The sequence below is a fragment of the Xyrauchen texanus genome, chromosome 18, assembly GCF_025860055.1.
Source record: "Xyrauchen texanus isolate HMW12.3.18 chromosome 18, RBS_HiC_50CHRs, whole genome shotgun sequence".
NCBI classification, from domain to species: Eukaryota; Metazoa; Chordata; class Actinopteri; order Cypriniformes; family Catostomidae; genus Xyrauchen; species Xyrauchen texanus.
Window position 1 is genome coordinate 34769002 of NC_068293.1, and position 17252 is coordinate 34786253.

A 17252-nucleotide genomic window follows, 5' to 3' on the forward strand; every position below is an offset into this window, starting at 1 on the left:
TGTGCGTGTTTTTACAATGAGCCTCCCACCGTGGGCCACCTTGGGGCTAAGGCGCTCTGTATTATCCCATTATATAGCTCGCCGTTGGCCGGCTCGTTGAATAATCACTTTGCTTTAAGGCTCAGGCATCTGCCTCTGGCTTTATAGAGCTGAAGTCAGCACGCCTAGCGTTTTGCATGGTGTTCCCATAGCGTAAGCTACTTACGCTAATAGGAGAGACCTCTCGAGAGGAGCGACTTGGTTACTAACGTAACCTCGGTTCCCTGAGAGGAGGGAACGAGTATTGCGTAAGCTGCCATGCTTGTGCTTGGTCAGTCGCTTCAGTCGATTGAACCTAAAGAACTCTCATGACCTCTTTTTTAGGTAATCAAAATGATGCCACAAATGCTGTCGATTGAGCTTAACTTCTATTGAACCCGGAACATTCCTTAAAATACACAGTATGGTGGTAATGTCTGCTATATTTTCTGTTATATACCTTATTCACGCTAGCGCCATCTTTGATTTTTAACGGGAACGTCAAAGAGGCTGTGAGGGATAAACCTGCTAATAGTATCTTAAATGGGCTGTACTGCAGTTTTAAGTGTTTTCGATCCGCGGTCAAAACATTGACAAAATATCTGTCCAAGAACATTCAGTAAAGAACTCCAGACAACATGAGATCAGATAGGAGCTTTACACTGTTTGTGTCATCCAAGAGATGGTAAGTCTTTCCCTCACAGCCTCATTACCATTAAAAATCAGAGATGGCGCTAGCGTGAATTAAGTCTTTAGCTATTTTAATACGTCGTGTATAATCTTGAAATATCCGAACCGAACGCAACATGTGCACAGTTGCTTGGCCACGTTCACACTGTGATTTACGGTAATTATTCATCAGTGGGCGGGATTAGGCATCAGTGGGCGGGATTTTGTGGGGTAGGCGGATCTTCACCGGCGGCATTCACTGCGCTCCGAGAGGAAGCCTGCAGCGGACTCGCCACGCTGAACAGGTAAGCCGCTACATTTAATAATTTATAGAACAGCCATAATTTCATGTGCGAAGCAAGATTTGCACATGTATATCTGCATCTACACTGAAGTTATGTGACACGCGGGAATTTAAATTCATCTGATGCATAACTTGATCGATGTTAATAGAATAGAGCTTGAGAAAGGACGCATTGTTCCTCTCAGTGCAGTGGTGCTGATGTAGAGTGTGCTCTAATTTAAATTAACAGTAAATAGAATTGTAATAGAAAATATGAACTTTTTTTTAGAGTGTATGCCAACTCCCATTTGAATATCTAAGGATTGCTTACATTTTTCCACTTAACTCCCTGTCTAATGCTCCTTTGTGCTGAAATCCATTAATGTGGTTCATAATTTGTCAGGATGGGAGTGTAACATAAATTACACTAATCTGATCACCACATGAAAAGGAGGAGAACTGATCAAAAACATGGTTTGATGATTTTGTCGCAGAAGAGATTTTGCAGTCCAGCAGAGATGGTGCTGAACAACAGCTAACCGGTGTTTAACACTGCTGAGTTATTCTGCACCACAAACTACCTTTTTATCAGTAAGGATTTTAAATCCTATTGTTTTAAGTTTACTTCCAATGCTGATATGTAGCCTAGATATATAAGATGGGATGTGATGGTTACCGTTGATCAGTGTGATTTTCCATCTTTATACACTGCCATGCTGGCCATGCCGAAATTGATTATATTTTTCAGTTCATGTTGTGCACACCAGCACCTTGAGACAATGTAAAAGACTCAATGATTCATTAATGATGAGTCTGTGCCTGTTATTACGTTATGCATTCTGCCCAGTCTGCCGGCTTGAGCTTATTCATGAAATCTGTGAGGTTGAATGCAGCAGCCTGCGCTGGATGACTGATGTTTGCGCATTCCCCATGTTCTAATAGTATGTGCCATATAGGTGCATTGGCATCCAAGTATTAGTGTGTTTACTGTACCATTGGTCAGATGTTATGACCATCTGTTAGCATACTACCCTTTTCATCAAATACAACAGATGTACAAAAAGAGACAAAAAGCCCCCATACCCCCACCCCACACCCACACACACCATGACAAAAGTATAGCATGTTAAAAACTGATAATTAATTATTTGTAGGTGTTTAATTACTGATATGCAACAGAACCAATTTTTGATTATTGTTCTAATTATCTCTGCTTTTTGATACAACAATAAGTTATTAATTTATCTATAACCTCTGAAGGTGAATGAGAATAATACATTTTATTTAGTTGGCAATATTAATTTTTCCCAGGCTTTATACTTATACAGGGTCTACATATAATTTAACCTTTGTTTTTGAGTATTTGTCTAACTGTTAAGCTTCAAATGTGACTGATCAAGCATCTCTGGAAAGAGTCTAGGCAGATTATTTATGCAAACATATTATTTAAACAAACACAGCAAGTGAGTTAATTTATCTCTTATTTTCTGTTGTGGTGTAATGATTTTTGGACATTTATAATAATAATAATAATAAAAAAAAAATCTGTGTTAAACATACAATAACTGGAAAAGAAAAAAATTAGTTAATTTTCTTTCTTATTTTGTTATTTATAAATTTGCTAATATATTTGATAGCCTTAATATGTGAAACTCTACATCAAGAGTCATGTTCATTGCAAAAAAGAGCATCCCAATTACATTATTATTCCTTTGTTCAAACAATTCTTTAGCCTTCACTTCAGTGACTGTTGTCACATGAACATGTTAAATGCTAATTTTCCTTGTTCAGCAGTTTTCTGCTTGTCCTGGCTCAGAGAGCACATTTGTGTGAGTCTGTCCTCTTGGAGTTGTTGTTGTGCCCTGGTTTTAATATATCTGTTGTCCACACTGCAAAGGGCTCTTTGTACTGACTACTGGAGCACTGCCCCATTTTATGCAAAAATCTTCCAAAGAATAGGGTGGCTGCGTTAATCAAGAGTGAGATTCATACACAGGTTTGATTAGCATATTATGATGTTGTGCACATTGATTTCTATTGGCCATGCACACTTTGCAGATGCAATTAAATGTTTAACACATCTCTAATTTAATGGTAGTGATCTGGTCATCTTCCCCAGCACCTCACACTGGCTGGACCAATGATAATGGGGTACTTGGACATTCTCTCAGGAGTCAGGTGGACATGTGCTGCTCTGGTGCTGACATGATGAGTCCTCTGGGAGCCCTACCTGAACACATTGAATTTGGAGGAATCTGTGCTTTTAGCTTTGGTTACATGCATTATGTGCCCATTTACAGTACAGAACTTTACATATACTGTATGGCAGTAGTACTAAAGCAAGACAAATAGGCACATTCAATTGACTCAATGCAGACTGTTTGTTACAGAATTGCATTTAAGGGGTTGTTCACCCAACATTACAAATTTCAGCCTGGTCTCATGAATTGAATGTGACAATGGCAACATTTTTGCAAAACAAAATTATGTGCTTTATTACACGTTACGTTTCAGGTTTCTGGTGAAATGTCCAGTAGGGCTGCCAAAAGCGAGTGAAACATTGTCGTAATCATGTTTCAGCTAGCGTGTTTTACTGGTCTCGAACTACAGACTTCAAAGTCCACTTGAGCAAATGCGGAGCTTATCAGATTGGAAGAAGTGTGTAATTGTTAGTGGGTCTGTAATACAAGCTTTAAAATGTATAGTTTTTCAAATGATGCCTTATAGTAATAGTTTTGATATCATAACATAGCAGTGTGTGAGTAATAGTGCGAAAAATAAGTGTTTATTAAGTCATAATCAGTCTTTCAAGCTTAAAAATATTTTTAACAATTCAATAAAAATATTATTAAGTGATCCATATTACTCGTGCGCTATATTCCAAGTCTCCTGAAGACATACGGTAGCTTTGGGTGAGAAACAAACCAAAATTGAAATGGTTAATAAATGATAATCTCGAGAACTGATGCGACCAGATCATTGAATCAGTGAGTTAAACTTGAGGATTGGATCGGTTCAATTCATTAAAGAATCTGGTTTTGTAAACTGGAGCAATTTATTAATTATAAAGATTTGACTCAAAAGACCGTCCTTTTTTAACCTTGAAAGTCCCAGTTCCCCTTTTCTGTAATTGCATGGAAAAAAGTGACAAGCACATTCTTCAAAATTGCTCCTTTTCAGTTTCACCAAAGAAAGAAAGTAAAATGGGTTTGAAATTAGGACACAGTTTTCAGGTTTGGGTGAACTCTTATTTTAACCGATAACCACTTATCCCCTCCTGCTTGTGATGTTGTTGCATTTGCTCAGCACTGATGGCAGGAACAAGCATGTTGTTTTTACCTTACGTTAGCACAGCTTGAAATCAGTGTAGTCATGGGGACTTAAGTTAAATAGCTGTGATTGTATACTACCAATACAATTCAAATCACTGTTTTAAATAAGTGAAATATAAGGAATGCTGGTTCACATGTTCCTATGGCATTTTTGTGTAGTGTGTGGTTATCTCAAGTGCATTTTGACAAAATGTAACAAAAGTTACAGTTTCTTTAACAGCTATAAGCTTTTGTTTCAGATTAATTTACAAGTATTTCAAACAGATATAGTTGGTGGTTTGTGTTAATATTGATCAAAGTGTAAATGTGTTCTGGGGGTAGTGTTGGGCTCTGACTTTGGAAATGTTAGTGGAAAGTGAGCTGCAGTGTGGACACCAAAACAATGATCTCCCTGTTCTCTCCGTGGACTCCCTAAAAGCAGGTCACCACTACACCCAATTACCCCAGCAATCTCACACTAGGTAATGCACATATTACTAATGTGCAATGAGTGCTGCCTCTGCCTACACGTTTAGCATTTTTTTCCATTATGTTGTAATTGGGCAACACAGAAATAGATTTCAAATTGTTTGGATTTAATTTGTATTATTCATACTGGGCTATGCATGTGTGTTAGCAAGTTGCATGTAACGCAAATAATACTTATTATAATAGGAATAATAATAAAAAGTGGGCAAGGTTATAGGTAGAAACCGATTGTTCTAAAAGGTAGATACATGGCCAAATAAATACAATTAATAATAATAAAATATAATAATGTTAATAATATAAAAATAAATGTAATAAATACAAATATTGATAGTAGCTCAAATGCTATACAGATAAGTGAAAAACTAATATTAATATTGATACTAAAACTTCCTTATTTAAAAGCTAAACTGAGAAGATGTTTAAAATATTTTATTATTATTATAAAAAATGTTTTTTCACAATGTGAACCAAGCTTCACTGCCCGCATGTGCTGCATGGCAACGTGTCCACTTTGCTGGGAGTGGCTCAAGTTCTATGCTGTCAGTGAGGATTGCTCTAAGCTGTCCTAGTGGTCTAATCTGTCTGCCACTGTTTGACTCGGAGCTGTAATGGGCTCTCCCTGCTCCGTATCCCTCCCCCACTAAAGCCTGGGACAGAACAAAGGGCCAGCATTTTTCTCTATACCTTGAACCTGCTCTCTGGGCAGATGATGATGAGGAGACTGGTTATCAGCAGGGCAGCCATCATCCCATCTGGTCCATCGCCCTATATTTCCCCCAGGACTCAAGGGCAGAGTTAGAAACAAAGGTCTTTCACTCCCACTTCATAATCCCTCTATGTGTTTAACCTCAGAAATAGAACTCTTCTGTTCAGCATTGGATATCAATTACAGTTTAGACATGATACATGTATTATTGTCATAGAGGCAGATGTTCTCTGTAAACTCATCTGCCTAAAAGATGAATGTGTGTCTGTGAGTGTTCATGCTGCTCAATAATATACTGAGTTGGGCAACTGTAGTGAGTGACTCATAGCTTGGCTGATCTGACAATGGACATGAATGCATTTCAAAGTGCACCATTTACAGCCTAAGTGATATAAAAATCGATAGGTCATATAGGCAATGTACATGGATTGCTTGTGACTCCGGTAAGTTCAAGGCTGTCAAAACATTCACATTTAGAAGTGGAGGAGATAAAACCTATTTGAAATAAGAAAATGCACTATGCCACGAAAATTGAATTTTCAGGGCACCTAAGGGAAATTGAAGCCTTTTTGGTCAGTTGCTACATGGAAATAATGAACTTGAGTCTTGCTGTAAGCAGTGAAGGCAAAGGCATGCCATCCCAGATGTGTATGACTTTCTATTTACAGCAGAATACAAACAAAGATTTTTAGAAGAATATCCCAGCTCTGTAGGTCCATACAATGCATGTAAATGGTGACCAAAACTTTGAAGCTCCAAAAAGCACATAAAGGCAGCATAAAAGTAATCCATACAACCCCAGTGGTTTAATCATTTTCTTCTGTCGGTTTCAATCAGTTTTGTGTAAGGACAGACCAAAAAGTAACTCCTTTTTCAATGTACATCAAACAATCATGATTTCAAGCTCAGTTACACTTCCTAGTGCCTGACCCATGCACTGAGCCCTAGAAGTCTAGGAAGTGCAATAAAGTTTAAAATCATGATCACCAAGGAGACTGCTGATGTCAATATTTATAATGAAAAAGGTGGATATTTTGGTCTGTCTCATCCAAAATCAATTGAAGACATGGATTAAACCACTGGAGTTGTATGGACTACCTTTATGCTGCCTTTATGTGCTTTTTGGACCTTCAAAGTTTTGGTCGCCATTAGTGAGACATGTAATCGACCAGTCACGGTTCGTTTTCTTGTTACGTTCCACTGTGTTACTACAATAGTAGACTGGTGTGCAACACAGTCTCACTTAAACAGTCCGCTTTTGAGTTTATAATGTTAAAGTGCTTGCCTTTTTCATCCTCCCTCTCTCTCCTCAACAACCCTGTAACTTTGAACTCCCTTGTCTAATAATAAAAAGACAAATATCAATAAAACCAATATCATATACCGTGTCTTGTTTAAACAGATGTAATATCCAAACCTCACAAAACTTGAGCAGATCCAGCATCTGGTTGAGTGCTTAAAAATTTGATGACTAAACAGAAATCTGACAAAACTGTTATCTACTTTTTAAAATACAATATAATGTTTTTATATAATTTTTTTACCAAGTTAAAATTTTGTGTGAAATTATGTAGATATAGTGCTAAATAATAAGAGTTTATAAATATTTTTATAGCAATTTTATGTTTGTTATTTGCTATATTCAATTGTGTGATATATCATCTTTGTATGGGCCTATCAGCACCCTGCTTTCTGGATATCAGCATAGGCAATTAAAAAAACCCATATTGGTCGACCATTAGTCACCATTCTCGTGCTTGTACAGAGCTGAGATATTCTTCTGAAAATCTTTGTTTGTGTTCTACAGAAGAACATAAGTCATACACATCTGGGAAGACATGAGGGTGAGTATATGATGAGAGAATTTACATTTTTGGGTGAACTATCCTTTCCTGGGTTTCATCTAGGATCCAAAATGAATATGCACCAAATGCGAGTACAATTTAACTTGTGCTCTAATAGGTGAGCAAATAAAACAGAATTACTGGTCTTTAGGGCTACACGATGAATCACATTTTTAATTGGGAATACAATTACAGCTGCCACAATGTAAAAGTGTTGATTACAGCTTTTCATTTAGGTCCGCTCCCATTGCATCAAACTCTTCTATTTACTTGTGGGGGTTGAGCATTGTAACAAATCCCATGTAGAATGTTGCTCACGCTTGGAGTATTTCCGTGCTAATAAGATGGCCAATGTGAAGTTGTTATTTTTTACCAAAGTTTTAGTGTGGAAATGGTGTGTATTGACTGTGGAGTTGCAGAGTGAAGCACTCCAAACAGATCAACCTCTGGCTGTCCCTGTATGTTATGGCACAGATTTGGCACAGATTTACGTAACTTGTGATAGTGACATACAGCTAATCCATACACAGACACTCCCTTCCCTGCTTAACTATAGCCTCAATGATCCCTTTCACTGCCAAAGTCTTATGTCATGCTTTGTGTGTGTGTGTGTGTGTGTGGTGGGGGGGGGGGCAGGTCATTGTGGGAGGGCGGGGGCAGGTCATGATGCTACACACCCGTGTATTTGTGTCTCACGTGTAAGAAAGTTTGACCACAGGTTAATTGGATGGTAAGGGTCATTCTGGTTGGATACTCACTGTAGGTGTGTTTGACTTCATGCAGACTGAGTGGCATCTGCCATGACGCATTATACAGTATGCTGGTAAGAAATATTCACTGCGTCCAAACACCCACACTTCCCAACTATATAGGAAGCCAAAAACTAGAGGTCGACCAATAGTGGATTATCAGGCTAATCAAGCCTCTGAGAGGGTTAAAGGCCAACCGGAGATGGCGGTGCGACAGAGAGAGAGATTTACGGGCAGCTGTGTGTGTTTGTGTCTTTTGGTTCAGTTCTTCATTAAACTATTATTTATATTGTCAAGCCGGTTCTTGCCTTCCGCCCTGCCAAAGTCATATGTTGTGGAATGTTTTTTAAACCTAGACATTTATAAAATTGCATTATTTTCTTAAGGAAACATATCAAATACTCATTTCCAATCACAGTTTACAAAATATTGTTAAATATAAAATATTTAGTATCTTATATTTAGTCGGCCATATTATTGAAAGTGTTTTTTGTTTTTAAATGTATTTACTTAATTTGATAACAACATGGAACACACCCAACCCAACACCCAACCAACTCGTTATACATATAACTATGTTATACATTTATTCATAAATAATTAATTTATATTTCTAACTAATAACTGTAAATGTTTCATAATTTCATACTTTTTCGTCAAAGGCAGATACTAATTAAGACTTGAACGGCAAAGTATGCAATGTTTTTAATTCAAATGACAGAAAACCATTTGCAGTCCCTGAAAACAGGATTGGTTTTCTCTCTGCTTTCTCTGCAATTTCATCTTCACAAAATCTGTCTAAAGCTGCCAAGAAATCAAATTAAAAATGGATCTAGAAATGAGATAATAAATATTGTATGGTACTTTTTCTAAGGGAATATCATAATTAATAAAGTAGAAACTAATAGTATGTATCTTATATAAAATCTATGTTGGATATAGATTATTATGTACTTATAATATATTAATGTGTCACAGCGTTAAGTTGGTATCCTAACTGAAATCATTTAGCAATCTCATAGCATATAGCATTAGTTTCCTTGAAGCAAAATTGCATTAGATGCCTAAGACTTAGCTATTTTATCCCTTTAAGTATAAGTCTAACAAGTGATGTTTAAGCTGAAAACAAGGGGAAAACAATGTGGCTGTGGGGTAAGATAAATAAACTTAATTCAAGATATGTTGTCTGAAACAAATTTGTTAATAAGTACATTTCTTATTTTAAGGATGTTTAGTTTACTAGAAAACAAGACAAAAATACTGATGATCAAAATTAGTTTAACATGATACATTTTAGATGGATTGAAATTCCCAGGGCATCCTTTGCATGCCTCTGTTGCTCTCCCTTTCTCCTTCTCCCCCTTGTTAACACAGCTGATACTGCTGGTGGTTTATGGAGTGCTATGTGGAAGTTGGTTAGTATTAGAAGAGGAGCAGGGTGAGGCAAAAGCTAAGCCTGTCAGTGTCTGGGTTCCAGACAGCTTTATCTGCTGTAGCTCAGCGTTCCAGGGAAGGAGCTTACATGCAAGCCTTTTGACTGAGCTGCCAATCCAGCGGATGCTAAGGCCAGAAGCATACTCTATGCAAGTATACAAATGCAGACACGAATGCTTGGTCAACATATTACAAGCACAGGGTGCAGTTGTACAATACTTGACGTGCTTCCTTACGATACTACGGAGGTAAAAAAACATCAGTACTCAAGGGTGTGATAGAGTTACCTTTAAAAGTCTGTGCCATTAAAGTGGATGTTATTTTTCAGGTAGCGAGCTATAAACATGTTTATAAGATCTAACTTGCTCAGCAAGATGTTTTACAAACCTTTGCCCCGATACTGTTGATCTGAAAAAGAACACTGTCTGTAGATGCCAAGGAGGTCTGTAATACATTTCTGGCAAAATAAACTCTAGAGGCTCTACAACAGCAATTACTTTTATTTCCTTCCACACAAATCATGAGAGAAATGGCAGATTTTTTCAAGGGTGTTAAGAAGTACTCAGAAATGATATTTAAGTGAAAGTATGGATACTGAGTGAAAATATTACTCAATTAAAAATTGTCCTTTTATTACAAAATTAAAAAGTCACTTTTGTCCTAGCTAGAATTAAATCAAGAGAGGAGACTGTGTGAGAGAGGACATTGTTAAATTTGATTTGTTTGTTAAGTCGCCTTTCTATTGTCTCCGACTACTGTCATATTTCTCCCCCAGTGACATTTGCAACCTGGTCAAAGAATAAGTTTACAATAAATACATTTTTGCTAAAAGATTCTTATGTGGCCTGTTGTACGTAACATAGCAATTTCCTGGTGAAATGAACACTAGAGGCTCTACACAATGACTTTTATTCACTTTCCCCAAAATACGAGTAAAACAGCAGATTATCAATTAATAAACGCTTACTTTTAGCTCTGTTTCGCACACAATGCTATCTTATGACATATAAACACTTGCTATCGTGCATGACTCATTTTAACATTTGCATTACATAAGCAACTACATTTACAAGCTTGTTCGAATGTGATCAAATTGCATGGTAGCTCAACTGATAGAGTGTTGCATATGAGATACAAAGGACCAGAGTCCTGAAGAGCACACGAGTCGACACGTGAGCCGAAAGTGTTATAGAAATTGAAAGAGCTTCAGAAATTGTGATTTTTTTATGTCACATTTGCTTTTGATTACACTATTTTTAGGTTTAAGTTTCAGGGTAGGGAGGTCAGTTTTGTTCATTTAAATCTTGATAGAACATTAATCTCATCTGTTTGGAAAAACATTTCACCCTCATTTAGCACCACACAGTGGACATTTCCCTTCGGAACTACCTTCAGATGTGTAATGTACCACATCATTTAATCTTGCTAAAATGTTGCCACAGTCACACAATGTTCGTTGCACAGGAGAGGGTCTCACAATTTGCAATGTCAGAGTACACAACCCTTTGAGACATAGAGAAAGATAAAAAAGGCATTTAGAATAAAGTTTAGGGCAAAAACCGTTGTGTTTCTCACTTCGTACTCATAGTTTTGAATGAATATTTCACATTCATTCAGGCGGTCACATAAGGTCTAGTCGCACACATATTTCAATGTATCCGAAGCTTAAATCAGATCTGAAATTCCACCTCTGCAGATGGACAGAACTCCACACAGCCACCTTACCATACTCAATTTGAAATGACTGACCTCTGGTCTGACATCTGTCGTTTGTCGGATACAGAGAAAAGGCCGAAGGATGAAAGTCATTTTCAAGTTTAAATAAAATTGTAAAGTGTAAAAAGTTAAAAAAAAATTCTTCAGAAATGTAAGTAAAAGTGCAGGTATTACATTTAAATTGCAATACTTAAGTATTATTGTATGGATTTTGTTTAGTTCATAACACTTTTCACCCTGTTCCTCACACAATGCTATTTAATGACTTCAAAACACTTAATAAACTAATATTGTGCATGCCTTGTGATACATTTTAACGTTTGCATTATGTAACCAACCACATTTACAAGATTGTTTGGACTCCATCAAATTGTACGTAGCTCAACTCCATCAAATTGTACGTTGCTTTTTATGACACTATCAGTTAGGTTTAAGGTTTTAGTTGGGAGGTTATGTTGATTTAAAACTTGATAGAGCATTAAACTTAAAAATCTCATCAGTTTGGGAGAACATTTTACTATCTTCTAGTGCTACTCAGTGGACATTTTACACTGGATCTGTCGCGATACATGTAAGGAATCACGTAATGTAATTTTTCAAAAGTATGACCGCAATCACGTAATTTTCTTGTAGAAGCATCTACATTCATTTATTTGTGTAGAGTATGTTTCAGGCCTAATGTTGGAAGTCTGCATAACATTTGTGTGTATGTGGTGTGTATTGAATGGAATGCAATATTCTCCTGTAACAGCAATGATAATGGGTGTTAAAGCTTCACCATACATTCTGAATGAATCTTGTCTGGAAACATTGCTTGTTGCTTTTGAGTTTGGCTAATCAGTTGGTAAATTGAAGATTCCCTTCTGATTAACATTCTTCATTATTTTTGTGCTGTAATAACCTCATGCAGTTCCTTAATTATCAGCCTTTTTCATCTCATTGTTGTGAGAACAGTTCTGCTTGGCAGGTCTTTTCGCTGCAAGTTGAAATGCTCTTCGTTTAACAGCTGTGATGCATGGAAAGCTCAACTTTAAATGGAATTTGAAGGAATGTAAAACTTTTTCTTCCTTTAATGAAGCCCTTTAGCATTTAAACATTAGAGTCATTGTTTAATGGCACAAACTGCTAATGGATTGAATGTACTCTAGGCTCTTCCTCACCATAGCAACCACCTCCATGGACACCGTAACCATGTGACTCTAGAGTAATAAAGATTGTGGTACACACAAAGTGGCTCTTCAAAGATCTGTCTATGTGGAAGTAAGCTGTGAAGGCCCAGCACAGCATTTAGTGTCCTTTCTCAGGATTGGGCAGCAGAAGATGGATTTTAGGTTCAACAAGAGAGGAAAGTGCTAGGTTGGGTTCTGGCATCTGCAGGTCACTGGGGAAGTCCTGCTACTTAAGAGGAATGAGGTTGAGGCATAGTAAAACTGACATTTGTGTCCCTCTGCAGATCCACACGTCTATAATCCAGGGACTTTGGGTGTTTTTTCTGTAGACATGACTGCTTCAAAGGCTGCAATACTAGTCTTGCTGCAAACCAGCTTTCCTTTTAGCACTGTACTGCCAAAAGAATGAAACCTAATTTCTAAACCAATAAAAATGTCTAGATTTGTGTGAGAGAAGATATCCTCCAGAAATAATATTACACTCCACTATTCTCTCTCTCTCTCTCTCTCTCTCTCTCTCTCTCTCTCTCTCTGTGTGTGTGTGTGTGTGTGTGTGTGTGTGTGTGTGTGTGTGTGTGTGTGTGTGTATATATATATATATATAGGTCAATGGAGAATAGCCAGACTGGTTCGAGCTGACAAAAAGGCTACGGTAACTCAGATAACCCTTCTGTACAATTGTAGTGAGCAGAATAGCATCTCAGAATGCAATGTTGAACCTTGAGGTGGATGGGCTACAACAGCAGAAGACCATGTTCGGTTCAACTGAAAAACTGGGGCTGCAGTGATCCTACCATTTGTGTACATCAGCAGGAATCCAGATTTGTCAGACGAGGCAATGTTTTTCCAATCATCTACTGTGCAGTTTTGGTGAGCCTGTACCCACTGCAGCCTTTTTATTAAAATATTTGGTTTAAAAAATACATATTTTTCATTTAAGTACATACAGTGCAAGACTACCACTGTGTCTGTACAAAATTCAGAATTAATTAAAAACATAAAGTAATAATTTAGAAAGTCTTACATTGATTTAAAATTATTACCCAATTATATTTGCATTAAAATATATGACACTGTCCAAGCCACAACATAAAAACTCAATGAAAGCCACAAGTCACAAGTTTTACCATTTTCTAATTCTAATCTGAGGGTGATAATGCTCTACTTTGTGTTTTATTGATCATTATCTTAGACAATATCAAGTGAATTTTAGAAAAATCTATCTCAAAATCTTGCCAGATAACCATATTCATTCAATTCCTTTACAATATACACACATTCACTCTTTGTCTTAAGATTGATATGCTGAAAATGTCCCTGTTAATGTTTTCACATTTAAAATTGTGAATGACATACGATCATGTACTCCTATATGTGACATATTTTTAATTCAAAATGACAAATTTCACCAAATGGTGAATAGTTTGCATCATTGGAAATAACTGTCGGTCTGTACAAAATTTAAATCATAATATATTGGGAAATATGGCATGTATAGTTACAGTATACAGTAGATACAGTATACTGAAATCTTACATGACACTAACACTCTTAACCTGAACTGCTGACGCTGATGTATGAGAGCTGTGAGGTGATGGAATAATCCACAAGGTTTCCGCTCAACTTCTTTAACTTGAGTCCCACTTTCATCGATTTGATTGGCTATATCAAATGACATTGATGAGCATGTTAGACTACTTAGCACGCTAAAAAATCACAGATTTTTTAAACCATTGTGCTATTCCTACAACTTAATGACAATTGGTGCCAGATGGGCTGGTTTGAGTTTGAGTATTTCTCTTAATGCTGATCTCCTGGGATTTTCACACCAACAGTCTCTAGAATTGACTCTGAATGGTCCTAAAAACTAAAAACATCCAGTGAGCGGCAGTCCTGCAGATGCAAATGGCTTGTTGATGAGAGAGGTCAACAGAGAATGGACAGACTGGTTCGAACTGACAAAGTATATGGTAACTCAGATAACCACTGTACAATTGTGGTGAGAAGAACAGCATCTCAGAGTGGCGCTGTTTTGGCGGCATGAGGGGGACCAACACAATAGGGGGACCATGCAGGTGGTTTGAATGTTGTGGCTGATGTATGTATGAATGTATGTATGTATGTATGTATGTGTGTATGTATACACACACACACACACACACACACACACACATGTTGTGTTTCCATGTTTTATGGGGACTTTCCATAGACATAATGGTTTTTATACTGTACAAACTTTATATTCTATCGCCTAAACCTAACCCTACCCCTAAACCTAACCCTCACAGAAAACTTTCTGCATTTTTACATTTTCAAAAAACATAATTTAGTATGATTTATAAGCTGTTTTCCTCATGGGGACCGACAAAATGTCCCCACAAGGTCAAAAATTTCGGGTTTTATTATCCTTATGGGGACATTTGGTACCCACAAAGTGATAAATACACGCTACACACACACACACACACACACACACACACACACACACACACACACACACACACACACACACACACCCTCTAATCATACTGACCAATATCACCTGCTAGACCAGCACCAATCCAGCTTGTGCCAGCATAAACATTAATGGTGGTCTAAACTGGTCTTTTCACAGGATTAAAAAATAAATTCTTAGCCATGAACTATTATATTTTTTTAAGCATAAACCTCACTGTGTTGTTAGATTGATGCCTAAAACTTGAGAAGACATTTAAAATGGTGATGAGAAAAAAAAAATCAAGATTTATTCTCTGAAAACAACTCTTTAACTTATGCTATATTTCTTCTCAAATAAAGTAATTTTATTGGGTGTTTAGCTGTTTTTTTTTGTCTTCTAGTAAAAACAAGATAAAATACTGTGTAAGAGAACTGCACAGAAATGATATATGCAGGTATGGCACAGACAGTTATTCCAAAAACACTCCATCAACATGCCAAGTAAACATAAAAATCAAACTCAAATTCTCTGTTAATAGGATCATCAACAATAACCTGTCATCTTTCACTGACGGAAAAAGTTAACTCTGGCAAGAAATGTGGTTTCCAGTTGTTTTTGGCAAATAAAATTACCACAAACTGGCACTTTGTCGATGTTGTCATACCATTATCCACCAGATGGAAAAAAGAAGCTAATGTTTGGATCTTTAAAAGCTTTAAATAAAGAGCACTTTTGAGACCTATTTATAGTGTAAAACAAATTATGGCACAATAAAATAAATTTATATCCAAAGTGAACACCGAATACAAATGGCAGAGAGGGCAACATTTATATGGTTAAATGCATGATTTGTATAGTGTGGTAACACAGACCTACTATTGAGTTGAAATGGTTGTATAAGCTTTAGGGAAGCTTTTAAAGGGCTAAATAACCCAAAAAGAAAATTCTGTCAAAATTTTCTCACACGCAGGGCTATTCTTCATTAAAGGAGATGTTCAACAGAATTTTAGACGTTGCACAGCAGAGCACTTGAGAAGTGGTTCATCTTCACACACTCTCAAGAGAGCTGCTCTTGTGATGTCCACGGTGCGGTTCCCTGAGATGCTCGGAGTTCAACTGAATGAGACACAAGTGCTTTTCCTGCGTGCTCATGGGACAGCATGCAGGGAAAGACGAGGCTGAATCCAGCTTCTTAATCAACTGCTTTTTATTCAGTAAAAGGGCCTCGGTGCTTCGACACTACACAACTCTATCACTGGTGAGGGAAATGTTAATATTTACTTTCCAGTAGCTAATAACAGAAATGTTTTAGTCGCATAGTGCGAAATGTTCTTGCAATGTAGAGGGCTGCTTCTCTTGAAACGCTATTGTTTCCACAGTCGTGATCATTTCTCAAAAGCGAGAGGAAGTAAGAGATTTGGAAATATCTCCCCTCGCTTTTATTATGAAAAAATACATTTACTGTGTTATGTGACAGACATCTAAGAGACTGCAAGACATTAAGGAGCAGTGATGGCAGGCGTAGGATGATCCTTAAGCAACAGGAACTAGTTGATTATGTGTGGGCTGAAGACAGGTGCGTGTGTGTGAGGTAGTGTGTGGACTGAAAGGAGCCTTGTTCATGTTAATGTTACACACTGTTTGTCTATGTGTGGGTTGAGAATAGGTTTAGGTAGGTAAGTAGGAGGAGCCAAAGGGGTAACAAGTGACCACAGTGACTCATTGTGCCATTACCCAGAATTCCTCTGTCTCTGATTCCACACGGTGTGGCCAGAAGTGGTGTCAGAGTTGTGCTGGGAGAGGAAGACGTGATGCCCATGTGTAGGCAGCAGTATGTGGGCTGCTGCTCTCTAAGTGTGTATTGTTAAGGGGCCAGGCCTGTGAGATTAACTCTCGATCTTCTAATGAGGGCAATCCTCTCACCATGCCACAAGCTCAAGATGTCTTGAGGTTTCTGCAAATCGTGACTGATTCTTCACTAGGGAACAACATCTAACAAGAATTTGTTGAGAATAAATGCTCTGAAAACTAGCAATTTCACAAGCTTCCATTGGAAAATACTTTTAGCTTTATTGTGTCTGTGAAGGGGCTGATGGCGAGACAGTAAACTGCTTAATGGAGCATTACTCAGCTCTCTTGTGTTTAATAAGACATGTTAAGCTCACTTGCTTGATGCACAGATAATGCTGTCTTTTGCTGGTTGTGGCTTATGTTGTTGGTAAATTATGCACGTACACGTTTGCAAACAGTCTAGGGCCACTAGATGCTCGACTGTTTCTGACAATCATATCCGTTATGAATACCTTTTCATTTAAATGCATGTGTTCAGAAAACTAGACTTTTACATTTTATGAACAAATGATGCTAGGGTTTTGCTCGGAGGTTGCTACTGGTTCTTAGATATCGCTTGGATGTCACCTTCAA

The 17252-nt window shown here is 37.4% G+C and overlaps 1 protein-coding gene across 13 annotated transcripts in view; it reads left to right on the forward strand.

The window, feature by feature from the left end:
* Window positions 1–954: 954 nt before the first annotated feature.
* LOC127658531 (microtubule-associated protein 2-like) overlaps window positions 955–17252 on the forward strand; it is a 148782-nt gene continuing 132484 nt past the window's right edge. For 12 of the 13 annotated variants that reach the window (XM_052147849.1, XM_052147854.1, XM_052147856.1 and 9 more), the window contains exon 1: window positions 955–992. The gene's annotated coding sequence lies outside the window, so the exon portion shown is untranslated. The remainder of the gene's footprint in view (window positions 993–17252) is intronic. The other variant, XM_052147850.1, reaches the window with a different exon arrangement.